The sequence below is a fragment of the Cetorhinus maximus genome, chromosome 5 (genome assembly GCF_964194155.1).
Source record: "Cetorhinus maximus chromosome 5, sCetMax3.hap1.1, whole genome shotgun sequence".
NCBI lineage: Eukaryota > Metazoa > Chordata > Chondrichthyes > Lamniformes > Cetorhinidae > Cetorhinus > Cetorhinus maximus.
Window position 1 is genome coordinate 24,161,690 of NC_135883.1, and position 7,234 is coordinate 24,168,923.

A 7,234-nucleotide genomic window follows, 5' to 3' on the forward strand; every position below is an offset into this window, starting at 1 on the left:
GCCGGAACCTAATCACATTTAAGCAAGTAGATTACTGTAGCGAGGCCAGTTTAAATAATATTGTTTTGTGACTCATTGTTATTGTGAATAGCAGAAATGTATCAATGGAGTTTGATATTAAAGCCTGATAGAGTGGCACATTTGCGCAGCATTTCTCTATTCAGTTCATCACTGTTTCTATACACCATTTACTTTTGTATATGGAGCTATGATCACATCAGAAAAATCAATCTTAATTTCCGACCTGGCTTTGAAGTTCAGCAAACACATATAGCTGCTGCATAGAAAGATAATGGACAACATATTAAACTTCTCCAAGCATTGATTACATTTTTCAAGCAATATTTTATTTTTGCAGGGCTGCTTTATAAAATCAGATTATAAATGTGCATTAGGTGACAGAGCCAAATGTTTTTTGGCTTTATTGAGTTTGAGAAAGTATTGTGCAATGAATAACACAATCTACTCAATCCCGTACATGTCTAATAGCAAGGAATGTGCAAGCAATCTGACTGTTAAACATCAAGCTAAATACAGGAGATGGGTATGCAAGAGAAAACGGTGGATAATTTCAACACTTCAAATTTCAAAATACATTGCTTTAAATTGATACCATATGATATCAAGCAGGTAGACTCAGTCAGTGGAAATACAATTTTGCTCAAAGTAACATCAAAGAGGGTCCAATTTGCGATTGCAGTCATTGCACACAAGCTGGCAAAGCTTACAATGAAAGCTGCTCCAATTGTGCTGACATTTGGATGTTATTGTCCTTTCACAGGGAGCTGCCAACAATTGGATCTGACAGTGAAAAAAATACCTGCAATTGGTACAGCATCTTCAGGACAATTTTCTGTAGAAAAGGGATTAAGCAAAATAGACTTTAATAAATTACATTATGAGGTAAAAATTGAATGAGAATTGTTTTGGGAAAAGATGGGACTTGAGGGAAAAGCAATAAGAGAAGTGGCAGTGAGTGAGCTGCTCATCTATTTTTTTTCTATTATTAAAAAACCATGATAGCCATGTATCAAACAAGAACAATGTACCTACATTTTAAAATGAACAGAAACCACTCAGCAATTCACTGAGCACCTTGGCTACATATGTATCACAGGCTATTTTCAATGACAACAAACCTACTGGACAAGTAAGGAAAACGGCTTTAAGATTTAGACCTTCAGCAGTGATGTTCTCATGCCAAAAACTTTAGCATCATCTGTTTGCAAGCACAAGAATGGGCAACATTCATTTTTAAATTAATTAACAAGATTACCAGATTTTGGGGTAGAGAAAATGAAATATTGGTACAGTATCAGGTCAAGATAAGGTAACTTGCTATATTTCCTTATTTTATATTTTTTCTTTGAGAGCTTTTTGTCCTTCCCTAATTGTTTCTGGAATGGGTCGGGAGTGAAGTTGGCTATGAAACTCTTTAAGTACCACAATAATAACTATTGATACTTGGGACAACGTGAAATTCAGAGATTCATCTGGACAAGGTTAATTGTTTGAGTCACACAAAATATGGCGGAGGCCAAACACTCAATCCCTCTTAGGTCATCCACCCAGAAAGATGTTAAAGCCAATATTTGACTGGGAAGACCATTCCATTTATTGACCGTCCTCTGTGTAATTCCATGTCAGTTCAGCCAATCTGTATGTACAAACCATCTCAGATTTTGATAGATTGTTAAGGGTAGCAAATATTATCCAGAGATAAATATTAATAACCTGTTGAATATCTTTCAGTTGAAATCCTAATAACATTACTAACAGTGACAACACTGTTTGTATATTTTCTGTATTTTCTCTCAAAATCAATAGCTATTAGACCTTTCAGACTGAGAACATATGTACTTTCTATGTAAACAACTATAAGCAAACTTGTCACATAAATATTCTGAGTAATCAAAACTAGGGTGGTGTACATAAATGAATTATGATTTGCATACACCTTTGGCTTTGGTGTCAGTCTTGCCTCATTTGTAGCACTCTCACCCCTGAGCTAGAAGGCTATTGGCTCAAGCCTCACTCCAAAGGCCTGAGCACGGACACTTCAGTGCAATACTGAGGGAGTGATGCACTATCAGGATGCTGTCTTTTGGATTAAACATGAAACAAAAGCCTTGTTTTCCCTCTCAGATGGGGTGCAAAATATCCCACAGCCCTAGTCAAAGAGGAGCAGGGGAATTTTCCTGGTGTTCTGATCAATATTAACCCCTCAACCATTATCTAAAACAAATGATCTAAGATCATTTATGCCAGTTATGCCTGTCTCTTTACGGGGTATGTGGAACATTCCTTGTTCCAGTCCTACTCAGGCCCCCTCCCACAACTCTTTCTCCGGTACACCGATGATTACTTCGGTGTCACTTCATGCTCTCGTCTGGACCTGGAAAAAATTATTAATTTTGCTTCCAATTTCCACCCCTCCATCATTTTCACGTGGTCCATCACTGACACTTCCCTTCCCTTCCTTGACCTCTCAGTCTCAATTTCTAGTGATAGACTGTCCACCAATATCCATGACAAGCCTACCGACTCACACTGCTACCTCGACTACAGCTCCTCACACCCCGCTTCCTGTAAGGACTCCATCCCATTCTCTCAGTTCCTTCTCCTCCGTCGCATCTGTTCTGTTGCTGCCACTTTCCAAATCAGTTCCTCTGACATGTCTTCCTTCTTCCTTAACTGAGGTTTTCCACCCACGGTGGTTGAAAGGGCCCTCAACCGTGTCAGGCCCATCTCCCACGCATCCACCATCACACCTTCTCCTCCCTCCCAGAAACATGCTAGGGTTCCCTTTGTCCTCACTTATCACCCCACCAGCCTCTGCGTTCAAAGAATCATCCTCCGCCATTTCCGTCAACTCCAGCATGATGCCACCACCAAACACATCTTCCCTTCACCACCCCCACCCCCCCCCGGCGGCTTTCTGCGGGGATCGTTCACTCCGAGACACCTGGTCCACTCCTCCATCACCCCCTACGCCTCAACCCCTTCCCACAGCACCACCTTCCCATGCAACTGCAGAAGGTGCAACACCTGCCCCTTTACTTCCCCCCCTATTCACCGTCCAAGGGTCCAAACACTCCTTTCAAGTGAAGCAGCACTTCACTTGCACTTCCCTCAATTTACTCTACTGCATTCGCTGCTCCCAATGCGGTTTCCTCTACATTGGAGAGACCAAATGCAGACTGGGTGACCACTTTGCGGAACACCTTCGGTCTGTCCGCAAGCATGACTGCAAACTGGAGGAACAGCACCTCATCTTCCGACTAGGCACTTTACAGCCTTCCGGATTTAATATTGAGTTCAACAATTTCAGATCATGAACTCTCTCCTCCATCCCCACCTCCTTTCCGATCCCTCTTTTTCCAATAATTTATAATTTTTTTACAAATATATTTTTCTTTCCCCTCCTATTTTTAAATTTATTTCGATCTATTGTTTTATCTCCACCTTTTAGCCCATTTCGATCCCTTCCCTCCACCCCACCCCCACTAGCGCCATCTCCCACTTGATTGCTACCTTTAATGCCCCCATTAGCACATCGTTTAGATAATATCACCACCGTCAGCACCCCTTTGTCCTTTTGTCTATAACATCTTTGGCAGTCTCTTCTTGGCCTCCACCTATCACTGGCCCCCTATCAAGCTCTACCTGTCCCAACCACCCCCATCTACCAGCTTATATTTCATCTCATTTCTATATGTCTTAGTTCTGATGAAGAGTCATACAGACTCGAAACGTCAACTGTATCCCTCTCCGCAGATGCTGTCAGACCTGCTGAGTTTTTCCAGGTATTTTTGTTTTTGAACTAAGATCTTGATGCATGCAAATTGGCTGCTGTGTTTTCTACATTATAATGAAAGTATTTCACTAATTTTACAGTGTATTAGGTAATTCTGAGGTCACGAAAGGCACTATAGGAATGCAAGTTTTTTCTTTCTATCCATGCATTGTCACTATCATTATCCATTTTGAGTGGCTCTGGTTGGTAGAGGCATTACGATGGAGAATCAGCAACCATTCAGCACTCTCTTTTCATGAAATATAAATTGTTGTTCCCTTTCCATTTGGTATTCTTGTGAATTGCCCTGATGAGTGCAAAAGGAAAAGCTTTGACAGCATGTGTCTTTTCTTAGCAATGTTTTTGATAATATTATTTTGTACCCATCAGAGTGTGAGATAGCAGTAATCTGTCTTCCTATATCAATAACAAACAACATGGAGCAAAGCTTCTTTTATTCTGCCCCAATTTTCACTAATAGCAACTCAGAAGATTATACCTGTTGTATGCTGTGTGAATATTTCTATTGCCAAACAAGCTGCGTTTAGAGCCTCACTGAGTGCAACATTATAATCATCTTTGTTTTGTGGGCCAGCGTCCATTTGGAAGTATATTGACACTGCCTAACCTTATTCCAAAAGACCTCTACATGAACAATAAAATTAATTTGGACTCCAGTCAAGCTCAGATTCTTGTGCTGAAAGAACAATTTGCTAGCCTGCAGCATCACTGAGTGCTCCTGCCTTGTCCACAATCTTTTTTAAGTAGCACTGTTTGAACTGCTAGTTCTATGTTGCCAGAACAGTAACATCACAACACCGTGCCCATATGTCAGAACAGAACATATAGAATCCCATTGACATCACTTGGTATGCCATGTTCAAACTCTTCAACATAACAAAGAGATAAAATTGTAAACATTGTAAATGAATTTTGCTACCAAGATTTATATCCTACAGGTTTTTAAGTTGCAGTGTAAAGTATCAAACTGTCATTTCAGAAAGTTCCATTCATCTCACATTTTTAACATTACAATACAATTTAAGAAGGATTATAACTACAAACAGATGGGCAGAAGTCATATGTATTCAATCATGAATGACACATAAAATTAAACAGCACATAAAGTATCATAAACATATGTTTCTTAAACTTGAGCCCTCCTTTAAACATTCACGCTGGACAAGAGAGGATTGGATAGTGGACGGGGCGGAGGTGGGGGGGTTAAATAGGACAAAGTAATTTTTCTTCATTTGTGATGTACCTTTCCTGCCATCCCGTGTTTCAGCTGTAAAAGCAGAAAATGCTGGAAAAACTCAGCAGTCTGGCAGCACATGTGGACATCGAAACAGAGTTAATGTTTCGAGACCATATGACTCTCCTCCAGGGCTCTGAAGAAGGGCTATACGGACTCAAATGTTAACTCTGTTTCTCTCTCCACAAATGCTGCCAGACCTGCTGCGTTTTTCCAGCATTTTCTGTTTTTATTTCAGATTTCTAGCATCCGCAGTATTTTGCTTTTATCCTGGTTTTCAGCAGCATTGGGGACACCCAGTACAGCCATGTGTGGGTCTCATTAATACGTTAAAGTTGGAGTTCTGGGCTGCAATTATAACCCTGATGCAATTTTAACTCCAGATTTCACAAACGGTGTGTAGCGCTCAATCCGCCAGTGAAACCTGTGGAGAATATTTTCTCCCCGTTGGGCGGGCTGGGCGGGAGCGGGCACGCCGATCGCCGCCCGCGATCGGCTGTGTGCCGCCATTTTATGTGGGCGGGCCAATTAAGGTCTTAAAGGGAGCGCTCAGCGCTTCCGGGTGCACATCACGCTGGCCAGGCCAATTAACGCTGAGCGCTCCCTGTACGGGCAGGGGGGGGAGGAGGGGGAGGAGGGGCCTGCACTTTGGCGCATGCGTGCGAAAGAGCGCAGGAATCTCCCTGAGGCAGCTCCGTGCCTCGGGGAGATTACTTTGCTTATGAAAAATTGAAATAAAGAAAAAAAAATATTCAGACATGTACCCTCATGCGACAGTGTCACATGAGCTGGGACATGTCAATGGATTTGAACAAAAATTTTTATTACTTTTATAACTCTTCACGAAACCTCACCCCGGCCGTGGATGAGGTTCCATGAAAAATGCGAAGGCCGCCTGGGCTCTTCGCCTGCCCGGCAACCTTAAGGTTGGACCGGGCAGCCCTGTTAATTATTTCAATTGATGTTTAAATGTCCTTAACAGGCCTTTGAGAGTTTGGCGGGTGCGCAGCCAACTCCAGTGCGTACCCGCCGAACTGAGGAGCAGAGTGATGCGGGGTGATGTCGGGACGCACAACCGACCTCATTGCGCATCATTTTAGGTGTTGGGGAGCAGGCCCCGCCCCCGCATGCCGACCAGAAGATTCAGGACCTGGTAGAAAACAGGATTTGGGTCGGAAGGGGCTGAGTAGGTATTATTAATGTTTCCATGTGGGTCGAGTGCAGCAGGAATAAGCTTCTCCTGCACCAGGCTGTACTTTCTCCCATAATGGGAATCCCCTCTGGGTCACATCACCACCATCACCAGACCTGCCCAATGCAATTGCCAGGAACCACTTCTTCATCTGAAATCCTGTAGGTTGTTGGCCTCACCCTGGCCAAGTAATGATTCCTGCTGGGTTCAGGTGGGAATTAGACATCTAACTTGGAAATAAGGCCTCATTCCAGGCTTCAGCCGTGTTGTCAAGCGAAGTTGTCACTCTGCGCTCGTCTCTACACGCTTTTTGTAAAATAAGATGACAGGGAACATACTTTGAAAGCTGCACATACATACCTGCAACATCAATGTTCTTGCAACTGTTTCAGCATCAAACAAACCACTTTTGGTTTTTTTTTGGCCATTAATTACTTGTCCTTCATCTTGAGGCAAATGTCTCGTGCTCTTCACTGGCTGCAATGCGATTTCTGTGAACATTTTTGTGTCTGTAAGTAAAAGAAATAGTTAGCAAAGATCAGCAGGCCTGTCAGCTAATTTCCAGATGTTATAGGACTGCAATGCTTGCTGATGAGAGTAGTCAAGAAGAATGATATTCAGAGTGTTCTTCTTGAATTGATTCAATTTTTGCTGACAGCCCGATTGACAAACTAGCGTACCAAACTTGCCACACATATTCAACACAAGGTCAACTTATTGCACTATGTTCATGCAGCATAGCAGTGTAGAAATCCAGCATGCTTCAATGTTGTCAGGTAGCACACTCAGCTGTTTGTTTGCTATATATAGAGGTGACATTTATATCCCATTTAAGATCTATCGAGACCATTATTCCAAACAACATTGCAGACTCAATGTTCTCAATAGCTATATCGCCAAGTAATAATATATCAATGCCCATTGCTTTTGTTGCTATTTATAAGAAACCAAAATTTCATTAGCTGTGATGGGATCACCTACTGTGTGATAC

At 42.1% G+C, this 7,234-nt stretch overlaps 1 long non-coding RNA gene across 2 annotated transcripts; it reads right to left on the minus strand.

The window, feature by feature from the left end:
* Window positions 1-360: 360 nt before the first annotated feature.
* Window positions 361-6,835, minus strand: LOC144680279 (uncharacterized). Of its 2 annotated transcripts, none has more exons than XR_013576518.1 (3): window positions 6,604-6,835; window positions 1,054-1,139; window positions 361-853 (listed from the first exon to the last, which is right to left on the minus strand). It is a non-coding gene; the product is annotated as an uncharacterized LOC144680279 (long non-coding RNA). The 2 variants fall into 2 exon arrangements; XR_013576519.1 differs by having other exon boundaries at window positions 1,054-1,142.
* Between the last annotated feature and the right edge of the window lie 399 nt (window positions 6,836-7,234).